The sequence below is a fragment of the Paroedura picta genome, chromosome 6, assembly GCF_049243985.1.
Source record: "Paroedura picta isolate Pp20150507F chromosome 6, Ppicta_v3.0, whole genome shotgun sequence".
NCBI classification, from domain to species: domain Eukaryota; kingdom Metazoa; phylum Chordata; class Lepidosauria; order Squamata; family Gekkonidae; genus Paroedura; species Paroedura picta.
Genome location: NC_135374.1, coordinates 114,902,157 through 114,919,235, shown reverse-complemented (window position 1 = coordinate 114,919,235; position 17,079 = coordinate 114,902,157). Strand labels below are relative to the sequence as shown.

Sequence of the window (17,079 nt, the reverse complement as noted above, 5' to 3'; positions counted from 1 at the left end):
AGTGTGGCATGGAGATGGGAGAATCTCCAGAGGGGTATAATGCCATAGGCTTCTCCTTCCAAAGCAAAACATGTTCTCTACAGGAACTGATCCCAGAGCTGGAGATCAGTTGTGAATACAAGAGATCTCCAGGCACCTCCTGGAGGTTGGCAACCCTTAGAATTTTAGCTCAGGGCTGAGGGAGGGAGAATAAAATATCCTTAAAATATCCTAGATTAAAACCATGGAATATATGGTTTAAGGCATGAGCTCTCAGTGGTTCACAGAGCAATCCTAAACAGAGGTAAACACTTCTAAATCTACTGAAGTCAAGGGGTATATAAGGGTACAAGTGGAGACTCACAATACTCATGGGGGTGGATTCCACCACCCTGTTAGCCTTCTTCCCCTATCACTCCCTGCTTCAGCTCCTGGCCACTCCCACCTCACTACTATGGCCATGTCCTCTGTGGCTTCTTTCACTTACCTCCACCACAACGGCAGTTCCCAGCAGTGCCCCCCAAATGGTTCCTGGCTATTTCCTCTCCCTTCACTGTGTTAGAATTGCAATCAGCAAAAAATTTGATGAAGTCATCTTAAAGGACTGTTGTTAAGCTGTTTAAGCAGCTGAGCTGTACCTATGTGCTGTACTTATGTGCTCACTAGTGATGCCTAATTGTCACTCTGGGACTGCAGTGGAAAAAATCACAAGCACATAGCTGGGTATTCCTTTGTTTAAGGTGGGCTCCCTCCCATGTCCTCTTTCTTCAGGAAGAACAGATCAGTGTGTGCCCTTTGCTGAAGCTTAAACAGCCACTAGGCTTAGTTCTCTCTTCATTTGTTGGCATGTAGTCTGCCTTCAGCCTAGACACAAGAGGCTTGCAATGTGTTGCATTTGTAAGTATTCTTTAAACTTTTGTATTCTACTTCAGTTAAGGAGACTGAAGCATATGAATATGATTTCTGTAAATAATCTTTCCAGTTAAGATTATTTTCTTCTAAACCTCAAAGCACCTTGAGCCTGGATCTGTGCCTCATACAGAAAGGAAACTAATAACTCCATACTTTCAAAATGTTACTTGCATCTCTATTTCTCTGGAAGGACTCAGGACCCAGCCAAGTCCAAAATTCACAACATACTGCCACTGCAGGCCTGGTGTGGCTTTTGGCCACTCTCTGCTAACAGATTCACCACTAGAGGAGGAGGAGGAGGAGGTAGGTACATTGTCCGTACATGTGCAGAAAACACTTTCATTTGGGAGAGATTAATACACACCCCACATGTATTTTTCAACATTTTAAAATTATTCTGTAAGCATAGAAAGTCCCCCAAGTTCAACAAAATATCAGTTTTCAGTGACTATGGGTCCAATCTATGGATGTAAGTATCCACAGATGAACGGATATTTGACTATTAGAATTGCACCATTGTTCACATTCTTTTTAACTTGCAGCTAAAGTAAGGTGACCAGATTTGAATATTGGTAAAGCGGGACACCATTGACTGGTGGGGGGTTCTTGATTAAAACTTTGGTCCATATAGAGCAACAAAAAGTTTCATAGAATGCCTAGAATGCAAAAAATAGTATTGTAATATATATATATATATTTAATTTCAACATGAGTACAATTTGCCAGGTACCCCCAGATGTCCCTCCAAAAGTGGGACAATCTGGTCACCTTAACAAGTGCAAGTTTAGGAAGTAGCCTAGAAACTATATGGGAAGGTGGCTGATGTGATAGATAAGGGAAAGCTACAATGTAGTCAGAGTGACCTAGATACAAATACCATTTTGGTGCACGCCCCAACAATTTGAAACAGATCCATACTGATCCCAACCCCATTACACACTATTTACCAGCTGAAAATCAATGTAAAACAATCTAGAAGTGTGTATCCAAGCAAGCGGCAAACATTTTGAACTCTGTCATTTTTGGATTATCTTCAAAGGCAGCCCCATATAGTGTTTATTAACCAGCAACCTGTGGTGGAAGTCTTCTCCAAGTTATGAATGATGACTGTGTTTATATAGTCACATGTCCACTATGGATCAATTAGGTTTAAGGACTGAGATGTACTTTAAGTGTTTTGTATTAAATCAATACATTTTTTTTAAAAAAAGCATTTCTATCTCTTGCAAATGTCACCTTGTCAACTTCTTTAAAGTTCAGGACTAATGTTGGACATCTGCACCTACATTGTGCTTAACTCTGCCAAGTGGGAATGAAAGGATTTTACCACACATGTGAAAGAAACATGTGTGATAAAATGGTTGCTTACATCACCTGAAGTTCCAGGCTCTCTTTGCTTTCTTCTTTGTTAACTTCTTGAACCAACTGATAAAGAATGCTACAACTTAGAAAAGTGGAAAAGTGAAATATTAAGGTTACAAAATGAGTCAGGAGGTGGTAAGTGTTGGAATTGCAATCAGCAAGTAATTTGGTGAATTCAGGCTTGAAGGTCTGTTTTTAAGCTGTTTAAGTAACTAAGCTGTTTCTGTGTGCTCACTAGTGGCATCAAGTGGCCACAGGAGAGATTGCAATGGAAAAACCCCAAGCACATGTCCTGGGGATTCCTTTGTTTAAGGTGGGCTTCCATTCACTTCCTCTTACTTCAGGAAGAGGAAGCGATTATCAGTGTTTGGCCTTTTTTGAAACAAGGAACAGACTCCAATAGACTCTTGATAATGTGTGGCATATACTCTGCTTGAGCCAGCCAGAGGGGCTTGCAATGTGTGTGTCTATATTTTTTTTGTAACTAAACATTAAGTTTTTGTATTTAAAGTAAGGAAACTGAAGCAGATGCATATGATATATTTTGCAGTAAAGAATATCTACCTTTTAAACCTCAAAGTGGTCTGAGTCAGGATCACTGCCTTATCCACAGAGGTAACTAATAACTGCATACTGTCTAAATGTTCTGTTACTCTGCAACTCTTATTTTCTGGGATCACCTAGGACCAAATCTAGTCCAAAAATCCCAACGGTAAGAGACCAAGAAACCAAAAGAATATTGTCATGAACCTGGGATAGTTGGCCCAAATCATTTAATGGTACCCTTAATAAGTTACTTTCTTTCTTTCTGGGCTGAGAATAATAATAAATAATTCTGAAGGCAGTGATTATGCAGTTGTTTGAGGACTGAAAAATTGGAATGAAGGGTGAGCTGAAGAAGAGCTGTTTTTTCCTACTCTGCTTTTCACTACCCAAAGGAGTTTCAAAGCAGCTTACAAGCCTCTTTCCCTTCCTCTCCCCACAACAGATGCCCTGAGAGGTAGGTGGGTGTTTTAAGAGAACCATCACTAACCCAAGGCCACCCATCTGTCTTATTGTGGAGGAGTGGGGAATCAAACTCAGATTAGAGTCTAAACATATGTTTTTCAAGATTTGAATGAGATCCATACTATGACCCATTATGCACGGGGGTTTTAGCGCACATTCGGGGTGGAATGGCGGCGACTAAAATCACGGATAACGCACGGAGCCGGCTGCAACCGGCTGCAGCTTCGGTGCATGCCGCCGAAAAAGCCGCGTCAGTGAAACGCGGAAGAAAGCGCAGCTTCCGGGTGAGCGGGGCGCAACCAGAAGCGGCGCCCGGATCGGCGCGTGCATAATCGGTTACTCTGGGTTTTGCCGCCGTCGCGCCCCGCCCCATGTATAACCGGTATGCGTCGCGTCTTCCCCCTCCGCGTTTTCCACGTGATCCGAAATCGCCGTTTCGGCGGCCGTGCATAATGGGCCTATAGCATGAAAGGCCAAGCTGCCAGATCAATTTATATGAAAATCTAGAACAAGCAAATTAAAAAAAAAACATTCAAAAACATATAGCTACTAACAGTACAGTCCTATATAGAATGACTCCTTTCTAACCTCACTGGTTTCACTGGGCTTAGGCTGGAATAATTCAGCCTTGGTTTGCACTGAAGGTCTTTGAAAAGGTAAATTAAAAATAAAATCCAAAGTGAGTAGTAAGCATCAAACAGGTAAAGCTAAAAGCTCATGAATCCCAGTGTCTTTCAGAGAGAAGAGTATTAAAAGTCGCTGGGGTGGGAGGGGGGGATAGTACTGGGCTTGGGAGTTGGGAAATCGATCTACTACTCCTGTTCTTACCCCCCACAGAACTGAAAGTGGCAAACTCATTATCCACGATTATAGCATTTCCAAGGGTGGTGAGCGGGTGCCAATGTCCTAATCCCTGTAAATCTCAATGATCAGGTCCAAAATTGCCTTCTTTCTTGGCTTTCCAGCACTGAAATTAGAAATATAAACGGTATTGATCTCAGAGCAGGAGATGGAGCGCAACAGCACTGCCAATGATGAGCTATCCCGTCAGCCTGCCGTGGGTGTCATGAACCAGGGTGGTCCTACCTGACATGGTTTAGAAGCATCAGTTTGTCTTTCAGACCACATGTCATTCAAGAAGGGCTCTGCTGAAAAGCAAGACTAGTTGGAGTCAATTGAGTGTGTATTTGATGAGGGTGATCTAGCATAGCGTGGTGCTTAGAGTGTCGGATCAGGATCTGGAAGAACCGGATTTGAATCCCCATGGAAGCTTGCTGGGTAACCTGGGGTCTTCTTGTGTACCTGAGCACCCCATTGGGAAGTTGAGCATTGCAGTCTGGGCCTAAGCAAAGATCCAGGGGCATATGAAATATTGCACATCTGAATGAGTTGTCTATGAGGAAGGCTTTTAGCTGAAACATGTTTGATTCTTGTATGTATGCAGACATAATTTTGTACCTTTTAAACCTCTATTTACTAGTTTGAAAAGGATTGGACAAGGTGGTTCCTATTCTATGCACCCCCCCCCAAAGAAGGTGCCCCCATTTTCCATTGATTTCAGAGGAGGGAGGAAAGATATTAGATGTAGGTACTTACATGCACAGCGATAGGGATGTGGTTTTTAAATGATATTGAATGGAGAATCATAGACTCATAGAGGTGGAAAGGGTCCTACAGGCCATCTAGCCTGCTCAATGCAGGAGCAGCTTAACATCCATGAGAAGTTTCTGTCTAGGCACTACTTGAAGATTGCCTGTGATGCCCTTAGGCAGCCAATTCCACAGCTGAACTACTGTTACTGTGAACCATTTTTTTATATCTAGCCAGTACTGTTCTACACAAAGTTTAAAGCCATTACTGTGGGTCCTCTCCTCCACTGCCAACAGGAACCATTCCCAGTCCTCCTCCAAGTGACAGCATTTCAAATGCCTACAAAGAGCAATTGTGTCTCCTCTCAACCTCCTCATCTCCAAGCTATACATTCCCAAGTCTCAATTTGAACGCTCCCAAGTTTCTAAGTGTAATTAAATTCTCTTTGCTCGGCGGGCACTATTCTGTTAGTGATCCCTGGTCCTAGAGAGGTATGCCTAGCCTTGACCTGGGCCACGGCCTTTTCGGTTCTGGCCCCAACCTGGTGGAGAACTGAGGGCCCTGAAGGAGCTGTCAAATTTCCACAGGGTCTGCAAAATGGAGCTTTTCTGCCAGGTCTTTGGTTGAGGTCAGGTTGCTTAAAATACTTGCCCTCCCCCCCCCCTGCAGGTTTCGCTATATCATCAATCAAATCCATTTGTGGATGGTTGCAGGGGGGCGGAGAGGTTGGAGGATTTTATTTCTGCCATCTGGAGGTTATGGTTTTAAAGGACTGGGGATTTTATGGGATTTTTAATGTAATCTGCCTTGAATCCCATCAAGGATGAAGGTGGGCTATAAATGTGATAAATAATAATAATGCTCTATTTCAGTGGTTCTCAACCTAGGGGTCACAACCCCATTTGGGGTTGCCTGCCGCTTTTGTGAGGGTCCCCTGGTTGGTTGCCGCCGTGGCAGGCAGCAGTGGCCGGCGGTGAGTGGTGGTGGCCGGGAGCAAGAAGTGGCGACTGGGGGCGAGGAATGGTGGCCAGGGGCAAGGAACAGCGGCTGGGAGCGAGAAGCAGCAACTGGGGGAGGCAAGAAGCCAGGGGCAAGCAGCAGCAGCCAGGTGCAGGCAGTGGCAGCAGAGGGCAGGCAGCTAGGGGCAAGTAGCAGCTGAGGGCAGGCAGCAGCGGCGGTGATAGGCAGCGGCGGCCGCAAAGCAATTTAAATGGCCACCTCCATGCTGCCCACTTGTTTTGCGCATGTACACATGCGTGCATGCTCGCACGCATCTGTGCATGCTGCCGCTGCGACCCCACCACCACCGCAGTTGGGATTGTGGCAAGGAAGTGGTTGAGAACCACTGATCTATTTTGTGCATTAGCGTGGCATACTAAGTTATAATTTAGTTTTCGGTTACCTGTAACCAGGGTCAGTCACAGCTGCTCAGCCTACCCCATCTCACAAGGTTGTTGTGAGGATAAATGTAAGCCTCTGTGGGGCCCCATTTTGGAGAAATATGGGTAACACAATAAAGCCAGTTTCAGAGGTCAGCAATGACAATGGGTTGATTTGAGGAACATTCCTGTTTCAGGTGTGAAAAGTTGAGGGAGGCAGGGCTCAGGGCTGAGCAGAAGAGCCTTTGCATGTTATGGAGGAGGTCCAAGGTTCAATCCTGGGCATCTCCAGTTAAAAAGGACCAGTATAGGCCTCTTGTGGCGCAGGGTGGTAAGGCAACCGACATGCTGTCTGACAGCTTTGCTCATGAGGTTGGGAGTTCGATCCCAGCAGCCGGCTCAAGGTTGACTCAGCCTTCCATCCTTCCGAGGTCGGTAAAATGAGTACCCAGCTTGCTGGGGGGTAAACAGTAATGACTGGGGAAGGCACTGGCAAACCACCCCGTATTGAGTCTGCCATGAAAACGCTAGAAGGCGTCACCCCAAGGGTCAGACATGACTCGGTGCTTGCACTGGGGATACCTTTATCTTTAGGTGATGTGTCATTCTGAGTAGGTCAGCTTTTCTCAACTTTGTTACTATTGAGAAACCCCTGAAATATTCTTAAGGTTTTCAGAAACCCCAAATGTAGCACATTCATTAGTGCACCGCAGCACTAATGAGCTCCCTTCAATCCCCAAATTCTGCCCTTCTCAAGCACCATCTCCAAACCTCCAGGTATGTCCTGTGCTGGATTTAGCAATTAGTAGATAGTTGTCTGAATGAAGGAATGTTTTAGCCTGGACATTTACTAAAACAAAACCAATGCTGGTCTGATCTCAATAGCCCAGGCTAGACGGATCTCCTCAGATCTTGGAAGTTAAGCAGGGTCATCCCTGGTTGGGATTCGGATGGGAGACTGCCAAGGAATATCAGGGTTGTGATGTGAAGACAGGCAATGGGAAACCACCTCTGACTGTCTTACCTTGAAAACCCGATGGGGCACTGCAAGTGAGCTGTGACAGTAGAGCAGCAATGACAAAAGGAATGGTTATGGTGAAATAGCTCCAGTGTTAACTCTATGGTATATACATAGAAGGAGAGCAGATGCAGATTTTCAACAGCTTTCAGTGCCGAATGGGAAACTGACCAGCAGAACAGTTCATATGCTGAAGACCACTTAGGGACTATTCTTTTGAAAGAGGGTTCAGTGTTTGGAAGAGTTTATAAAAACAGACGGTGACATGGGGAGAGTCTAACAGTCTGACAGCCCAGTTCAAGACAAAGCCACTGAAACAGGAGCAATCCCCAGTTTAGCTTGTCAGGAAAAAGAGAATTACAGCTAGAAGAAATATTTACTTTTGCTAATTGTGTTAAGAAAAAGACAAGCTGCTGAGTTCAAGCTTAGAATTTTTTTTGTTTAATTTTCTTTATACAAAACCATAGACTTGACAGCGAACAACCAAAACAAGCGATCAGCAAAGCTCTACTTCTTTGTTAATTTACATTGTTTCCCACTAATGATTGTTTAGAAGTGCAGAGATACAAGCGTATCTCTCTGTACACTGTCCCCATTATGTCCTTTCCCCCCTGTTTAGATTCAGATATGCATGGCATTCTACATCTTGTCTTATAAATGCTGGGAAATCTTCAGTACTTTGGTTTTCCCCTCATCCCACCCCCAAATTTGAATTATAAAAGATCATATTCCAGCTGTCATACAGGATGGGATAAGAAGAGATGGCAGAGATGTGAATTGGAGGGATCAACCCCCTTTGGAGGTGACCTGTGCAGGAGAATAGATATTTCCTGAAAATAGGTTAGAATCCTTCTAGAAGGGTATTAGGCAAGAGCTTTCAAAAAGCTAGTCGAAATTGTACTTTCATCCTTTCCTTGCACTTTTCTGTTACACAGAGTTAGAAAATGCATCTGCCTTAAATATAGAATTGGGAAAGTTTCTTAATGGCTAGTAGCAGCAGAGAACAATAGCCTAATCATATGTTAAATTGGACAGGAATAATAATAATAATAATAATAATAATAATAATAATAATAATAATAATAATAATAATAATAATAATAATAATAATAATAATAATAATAATAATAATAATAATAATAATAATAATAATAAAAATTTACTTATGAGGTAACCCCACCTTCTGTCCTGGCCCCTATCTGGTGGAATGAATTTCTGGAGCACATCCAGGCCCTGCCCAAGCTAGCACAATAACGCAGGACCTGTAAGAAAAAGTTCTACACCCAGACTTTTTGTTGGGGCCAATGAATTGTTCACATTAATAATCTGTACAACGTAACCTCCCACAATAAAATCAGGGAATACCCAGACCTTTGTCTGACGGGAGAGACAACAGAAACTGAATTGTGGCAGACTTAGAATCATAGAATCATAGAATCATAGAGTTGGAAGGGACCTCATGGATCATCTAGTCCAAGCCCCTGCACTATGCAGGACATTCACAACCCTATCACTCATCCATTGTAACCTGCCACCCCTTTGCCTTCACAGAATCCGTCAGATGGCTATCTAGCCTCTGTTTAAAAATTTCCAAAGATGGAGAACCCACCACCTCCCGAGGAAGACTGTTCCACTCTGTCTGGAATTTCTTCCGGATATTGAGATGGAATTTCTTTTGAATTAATTTCATCCCATTGGTTCTGGTCTGTTCCTCTGGGACAAGAGAGAACAACTCTGCTCCATCCTCGATATGGCAGCCTTTTAAATACTTGAAGATGGTTATCATATCCCCTCTCAGTTGTCTCCTCTCTAGGCTAAACAGACCAAGCTCCCGCAACCTTTCTTCATATGTCTTGGTCTCCAAACCCCTCACCATCTTTGTTGCCCTCCTCTGGATACATTCCAGTTTGTCAACATCTCTCTTCAACTGGGGTGCCCAAAACTGAACACAGTCCTCCAAGTGAGGCCGAACCAGAGCAGAGTAAAGCAGTACCATCACCTCCTGTGATCTGGACATGATACTCCGTTTGATACAGCCCAAAATCCCATTCGCCTTTTTAGCCACAGAGTCATACTGCTGTCTCATGTTCAATGAATGGTCTACTAAGACACCTAAATTCTTTTCACACATGCTACTGCCAAGACAAGTCTCCTCCATCTTATATTGGTGTATTTGGTTTTTCCTACCTAAATACAGAACTTTGCATTTATCCCTATTGAACTTCATTTTATTCAGTTTAACCCACTTCTCAAGCCTATCAAGATCATCCTGTATTCTGTTGCTGTTTTCAGTTGTGTTTGCTACCCCTCCCAGTTTAGTATCTTCTGCAAATTTAATAAGTATCCCCTCTAATCCCTCATCCAAATCATTTATAAATATGTTGAACAATGCAGGCCCAGGACAGATCCTTGGGGTACTCCACTTGTCACTCTTTTCCAAGACGATGCTGAACAATTAACAAGTACCCTCTGGGTACGAATTGTCAACCAGTTATTGATCCACCTGACAGAATTAGGATCCATACTGCATTTTACCAACTTTTGAACAAGAATATCATGTGGAACCTTATCGAAAGCTTTACTGAAAAACCAGATAAACTACATCTACGGCATTCCCCTGATCCGGCAAGGTAGTCACTTTCTCAAAAAAAAGAGAGAAGGTTGGTCTGACATGACTTGTTCTTGCGAAACCTGTGCTGAGTCTTAGAAATCACAGCTCTCAGTTCCAGCTGCTCAAGGACCGTTTGATTATTTTTTCCATAATTTTGCTAGCTATAGATGTCAAGCTGATGGGTCGATAATTAACATTGGACACTCTCCTTTAATAGCCCAACCATTATTTTAACTGTTTTAATTATTTAATTTGTATGTGGTTTATAAATATGTTGTATACCTCTCAGAGTCAGACCAGAAATAGGTGGTTTATAAATCGAGTAAGCAAATCAGAAGAGCTGTTTTTTGTACCCCACTTTTTACTACCTGAAGGAATCCGTAAGCAGCTTGCAATCATCTACCCTTCCTCTCCCCGCAACAGAAGGCCTGTGAGGCAGGTGGGGCTGAGAGAGCTCTGAGACAACTGGGACTTGCCCAAGGTCACCTAGCAGGCCTCATGTGTCCCAAGGTAAAGGTATCCCCTGTGCAAGCACCAAGTCATGTCTGACCCTTGGGGTGACTCCCTCCAGCGTTTTCATGGCAGACTCAATACGGGGTGGTTTGCCAGTGCCTTCCCCAGTCATTACCGTTTACCCCCCAGCAAGCTGGGTACTCATTTTACCGACCTCGGAAGGATGGAAGGCTGAGTCAACCTTGAGCCGGCTGCTGGGATCGAACTGGGCAAAGCTTTCAGATGGCTGCCTTACCACTCTGCGCCACAAGAGGCTCTTGTGTCCCAAAGGGGCTTACAATTGCCTCACTTTGAGGTAGAAGGTGCTGAGTGAGAGAACTGTGACTGGCCCAAGGTCACCTAGCTGTCTGCACGTGGAGGAGTAAGGAATAAAACCTGGTTCTCTAGATTAGGGACCATTGCATTTAACCACTACACTAAGCTGCTCATGGGGTCATCCATGTGGTTGGAAATGCAGGGGAGAAAAAACCCACCCTCAGAGTCGAAGCTAAGATCTTTGGACAGATCTTCTGTTGCATATGAACATATGGTGGACTGGGCCAGCAGATATGGCCATTCTACCCCATAGGCTATCTTTGTTTGAATTATGGAATACGTGCATCAGAACAACATAAGATAGCAGAGGATGAGAGGTAGCTTCACCAGGTCTGAAAAATACAGATTACTACCCCCCCCCCCCTCCTCAAAGTGCATATCCCTCCTTGGAGAGTTGAAACCTCTGACCTCCTTGGTCATGCTGCAGAATCTTCCTTCGAGGTCCCCTTAACAGATACAAAGCCTGCTTATCTTCTGAGATATGTATATGGAAAGTGGATCTCCAAGGAAGACTGCAGTAGAAGGTCTGAGATCTGTATTAGATCTTAGAAGCTAAGCATTTGGACCAGGGGTAGTCAAACTGCGGCCCTCCAGATGTCCATGGATTACAATTCCCTGGAGACCCTGCCAGCAAATGCTGGCAGGGGCTCCTGGGAATTGTAGTCCATAGACAGCTGGAGGGCCGCAGTTTGACTACCCCTGATTCGGACGGTGAGACCACCAAGAAAGTCCAGAGTTGCCACTGGTAGGTAATGGCAAACCACACCTGAATGTCTTCTGTCTCAGAAGCCCCAAGAGGTCACCATAACTTGCCTGGGATTTGACAGCACTTTCTACCACCATCTGTAACTCCATTTTATCTTCTTTCTTTCTTTTTAAGGACTCCTTTAAATCCAGCAGTAAAGAAATCAAATGCAGCGCTAGTAACTGTTGCTTACAGGGTTCACGATCCACCTGCCTGCAGTGAGTGACCTTGGAATTTGAAAATATAATCCAGCCATGCCAGCGATATTGGATTTGTGTCAGGAGCGTAAAACATTTGGAGGAAAATAATAGGAGATCACAGACTATTCCGACGTCCTGAGCCTGATCATTTTGTCAGCTCTTCTATTTACAACACTGCCATGCTATCCGGGCGGGCATAAAACAGCCACACAGTGTCCCAGCAGGTGCCATAATCATTTTACAGGCGTTTAAAAAGGAAATATGCAACAAGGACATAGTTTCCTCCAGAAGGGACATAAATAAAAACAAAGGAGAACTGCCAATGGGAAACAGCAAAGAATCTGCAACCCATCAAAATAGATTCCTCCTGTATTTCCTGATGGGGGAGGGAGCAGTGTGCCAAGTTATTTTGCCCCAGTGTTTAATGCAGGGGTAGTCAAACTGCAGCCCTCCAGATGTCCATGGACTACAATTCCTTTGAGCCCCTGCCAGCAAACGCTTAGAAAGGAAGGGGGGAAGGAAGCAGTGGGGAGAGGAAGGAAAAGTTGAGGGACAAGGCAGGGAGGACAGATGACTGAGGGGGCAGCCTAGACGAGACAGAGCCCATTTGTGGAGCAGGGTGGAGAGATGAGCCTGAGTGAGTGAGGCCCGGCCTGCTGCTTGGTACCTCCCCCACAAAGCCAGCTGGGTCAGGGACACAGACTGAAGTGGTGGCAGTTGTCTGAGCAAGGACAGAGACTGATGAGTGAGAGCAAGCAAGGCCTAGCCCACTGCCCTCCTGTTATCTCCCTCACAGCAAACTCTCTGCTGTCTCGGTGGAGAGGGAAGAGCCCACTGAACCTCACACCCAATGGCAGAGGGACTGGCAGCCTCTTTAAACTTTCGTCCACACAGCCCATTGTAGGCAACAAGACCCTTCTCCCTCCTGCGGGAGAGAGAAGGTCCAGAAGTCCAGGAGCATCAGAGCAACAGAATGGCTGCCATTTTGTAGTTGCACATGGCTGCCATTTTGTAGTTGCACATACCATGCACTGCCATTTTGTAGTTGTGTCAGAATTTCAAAGTTGCCCACAGGCTCAAAAAGGTTAGGGATCCCTGGTTTAAATAAACAAATCAAAACAGAACATGAGCATCCGAAAGAAGATACATTCAAATGCTGGTTGCAGGTGGGTCAGGACGGGTGTTTGCAGCGTTTCTGATAAATGGAAATGGGGTTTCATGACTGGGCTTTAGTCACAGTTTGAACTTACAAATATCAACCCATCCCAGCATCTTGCTTCTTGGTTAATTCTCCCCATTTGAATTTTATGTCAATATGCAAAGGAATGGAGTATGAATATGTAACTCATGTTGTATGCTTTATGAAATCCAGTTTTGAAACCGAAACAAGACAGAATATATCGGCAATGCTGTATATTAGACCTAAATTATTCTCGTTATTGAATTTACCGTGGCAGATTAATGCATACATTCTACTGTCTTAATATACTGGACTACCAGAACTCCTATTCCATAAATAATCATTGGACTTAATACCAAGAAATCATATTTTCCACATTACTGAACATGTCTCATTCCCCTCCTGCTATGCCTTACAGAGAGAGAATAAATGAAATATTCACTCAAGAAATATTCATAGACTCCATATTATTCAATATTATTCAGAGACAGTTTCATGGATTTGAAGGCTGGTGCAGTGCAGTGGGCAGAGTGCAGGACTTAGACTGGGGGAGTGAGTTCAAATCCAGGTCAGCCCCTTGACCGCCTAGATGACCTTGAGCTAATCACTCATCCTGCCCAGTTGTCCCTACAGGGCTTAAGCCAAGGGAGAAAGTGAAATAAGTCCTGCTGTGACTTGGAGCATTCGCTGGCAGGGGCTCCTGGGAATTGTAGTCCACGGACATCTGGAGGGCCGCAGTTTGACTACCCCTGAGTTACACCCTTCTAAGTCCAGTGAAATCAAGACCATTAGAAGGGTGCAACTCTACTTAGGATTCCACTGTTACCTCCAGGAGAAATACATTCATGCCCCACCCCTTACCTCAGAGCATGGTGGTGTGGAGAGGAGGGCTATTGGCTGGCCACATGGACACAACAGGCTTCCATTTATTGCCCTCCTATGTTCCGTGTTCCTGTGTTTGTTCTGATAGCTTCCCGTCCTTCTGCAGTTGCTCTCTCAAGAGTGCTTCGTGAGTTCTATCTAAGAACTCTTCGCCCTCCTTTATATGTGGCAGTGTATTCAAAGCCACTAATTTACACTTGCTGCAGGGTAAGAAGACAAGCATGGCGTAGCTGGAACAGGTCACTACCTCAGCTCCTTCAGTCATCATGCCACTTTGATTCATCTGAAATGCTTCTGAAACTCTGGCACTTCACTGAATCCTTTCGCTTGATCCTTCAGCAAAGAGCCAACAGCCAAGAGTCTTTTAGCTCTTGCCATTTGTATCCTTACAGCAGTGGTCCCCAACCTTTTTATCACCGGGGACCGGTCAACGCTTGATAATTTTACTGAGGCCCGGGGGGGTAGTCTTTAGACAAGGGACGTCTCCGCCACTACCTGAGCCCCTGCTTCACTTGCTTTCCCACCGGCGCCCCTGACTTCCCATCGTCTGCTGGGGTGCGCCTGCCAGCAGCAGCTGTGCAGTACCATGCCGAGTGGGGAGCCCCAGCCATGGCGGCCGCTGGAAAGCACCAAAGGTGAGCTAGCGGCAGAGTGGCAGGACAGCCCCCAAGGCAGCAGCTGGGAAGGAGGAGCTGCGGCCTGGTACCGACTGACCCACGGACTGGTCCCGGTCCCCGGACCGGGGGTTGGGGACCACTGCCTTACAGAATCTTCTGGCTTGATCCAGAACCCAAGAGTTCGTTGGTTTTCGTAGTTTTGTGCACACCAAAGGCTCACACCTCTGGCAAGCAAGAGCCTTTTATAGCATAAAGTCCCACTCAGCAGAGGGCGGAGCTAGCAGTCAGCTCCTGAGTCGGCTCCTGATATGCCACTTAGTCTTTCTCCCATCTCCAAGTGGAACTTCATAGGAGACTGTTGTGGGGAGGCAAAGAGAATATTATTATAAGCTGATTTGAGAAAAATTACATGTGTTCCGCATCCTTTCTCTCAGAGCTCTATCAATTCCACCTACCAAACAGGGTTTCTCTTGGGGGAGAGGAAGGAAAGGAAATTGTGAGCCACTTTGAGACATGAGGCCTGCGGGTAATCATGGACCAGTCACATTATTCTCAGAGCTCTCTCAGCCCCATCTTCCTAAAAAGCTGCCTGTTGCAGAGAGAGGGAGCGAAGGGAATAGTAAGCCACTTGGAAACACATGAGGCCTGCTGGGTGACCTTGGACCAATCACAGTTCTATCAGAACTCTCTTAGTCTTACCTACCTTACAGGGTGACTGTTGTGGGGAGGGCAAGGGAAAATTGTTGTCAGTTGCTTTGAGACTCCTTAATGGCAGAGAAAAGATATATAAACCCACTCTTCTTCTATCTCCATTGATTCTGTTACTTTGTATGTTACACATCAGGTATGTGTGACCAGGTCTCTGAACCAGGTCAAGAATGCACTGTGCTTCAGTGCAAAACCTGTATTTTATATTCCTATCCAGTGCATTTTCACATACAGAAGTTGGGATAGTTGTGAAGTTCCCATCTCAGCTGTATAGTCATAGTTCAAGTTTGTTTCTGCCTTGTGTGAACTGTAAACCAAGCCATGATTCTCATATCACTTCTTGTTTCTTTACACGGAATCTTTCATCTATAATGTACACATTTTCCGCCAGTAAAATGTAAATTGGCATTTTACAGTCTACAAATGCATGAGGTCCATTATACAGATTCATAGTCAAGAAACGGCTTTCCGAAATCTGAATGCAAATATACCATTCCAAAATCTTATCAACCAAAATCAACAGTGAAAAGCACAGATCCCGAAACTGTTGACAGAAATATAAAGCCACAGCAAACGAAGGCAAACAGTGAATGTTCACTCATCTCTGGTGTGAACAACACTAAAGAAGAAAATATGGACAGAATGTAGCACTGTGCTGAAAGAATCAGATATTGATCTGCTGACGTTCCCCGTAATCCTTGGTTTATCCGAATATCCCATCTCGCAAGGAAAATGACTGCACATTCGTGCCGTAAATCTTCAGGTTACACCTCAGATGATAATTTGATAACAATACCTTTATTGGCATATAACAAATGAAAAGCAAATACAACCAAACAAGGTGAGAATATAAGATTACTTTAAAACATCTTAGAACCGATTCGGAACCATTAAAAATTCAGCTATACACAATGTAGTCCCTGCAGAATGATCGTTTAGAAGAAACTGCAGTGTAACTTCTTCATTTGCCAAGAAGCAGGGCTGAAAGAAATTGCAAGGAGTCTCATGCAGCTGTTAATCCAAAATAATATCTTAGGTTGATAGCTACACTGAGGCATTTGGAGGCAATGCATCCTCAGGCGTATGACATGGCCTGCCTCTGATTTCTCAAATTTAATTGTGTGGGTTTTTTTTTTAATACTCTCTAGCACTTTTTGGGTAAGAAGATATAAGAGGGAACCAACAAGCAGTTGGGGAGGGACGGCTATAAACCACCTGGAACAGGTTCAGTTAACCCCATCTTGAAAATATTCATTCTCGTGTTTTCTGTCCCTTCACCTTTTCACGCTTTATTTATGTTTCTGTCCTCTTTAATGTCCATGGTGTTAAATGAGAATATTAAGCAATAAAAAACCCACACCAAAGCAAACAAACAATAATATGTTGGGTTGAATCATGGAATTTGCAGAACACGGACACAATCTTTTGTTCCTTGGGACATGACGGTATCTTCCCACTAAGATATTTGAGGGAAGTGAACTTCTTGCCTGCATAAAAAAAATCTGTTGAGGGGTGGACTAACATGGTTATAAAAATATTTCTCCTTTCTCCCAGGATTTAATTGAATGCCCAAGGTAACAGGCGAACAGGCATAAGGTTGTGATGGAAACATTTTTGATCATTCAGAATCAAATAATCTTTGTTGGAAGAAAAGACCTCAGGCTCATTGAGCAGCAAAAAAAGGTCAGTTGAAAATCCAAGTTTCTGCAATGTGGGTCCATCTTCACGAAAGAGATTGAACTATTTGACTCAGCTCTAAAAATGTATTTTGAGTCAGAATTTTAAAAGTATCAGCCATATCAACAGGGGACAACACAGAAATCATGAATCCACTGCTTCTTGGTATCACCATACCCAATATAGTATCTTTATCCAATTGCCTGTGGAGAACATCCATTGCACAGTCCTCCTTCCTTTCTGTCTGCATTCTAAGTGACCCTTTTGACATTTCGGAGAGGATCTAGTTTGCCACTTTCTCTTCCCTTCCAGGGTCATTTACCTGACTAATCATACGTTTTGGTTTTCCCATGCCTTGGGCCTTCCCTTGTTTTACATCCAAA

The 17,079-nt window shown here is 44.3% G+C and overlaps 1 long non-coding RNA gene across 2 annotated transcripts in view; it reads left to right on the top strand.

Moving 5' to 3' along the window:
- The window catches only part of LOC143840786 (uncharacterized), a 33,542-nt gene extending 16,840 nt beyond the window's left edge, over positions 1-16,702 (top strand). The window contains exon 3 of one of the 2 annotated variants that reach the window (XR_013232412.1): positions 16,574-16,702. This is a non-coding gene — a long non-coding RNA (uncharacterized LOC143840786). Of the gene's footprint in view, positions 1-11,567; positions 11,629-16,573 lie in introns of those variants that run through there. The other variant, XR_013232411.1, reaches the window with a different exon arrangement.
- The last annotated feature ends 377 nt before the right edge of the window (positions 16,703-17,079 follow it).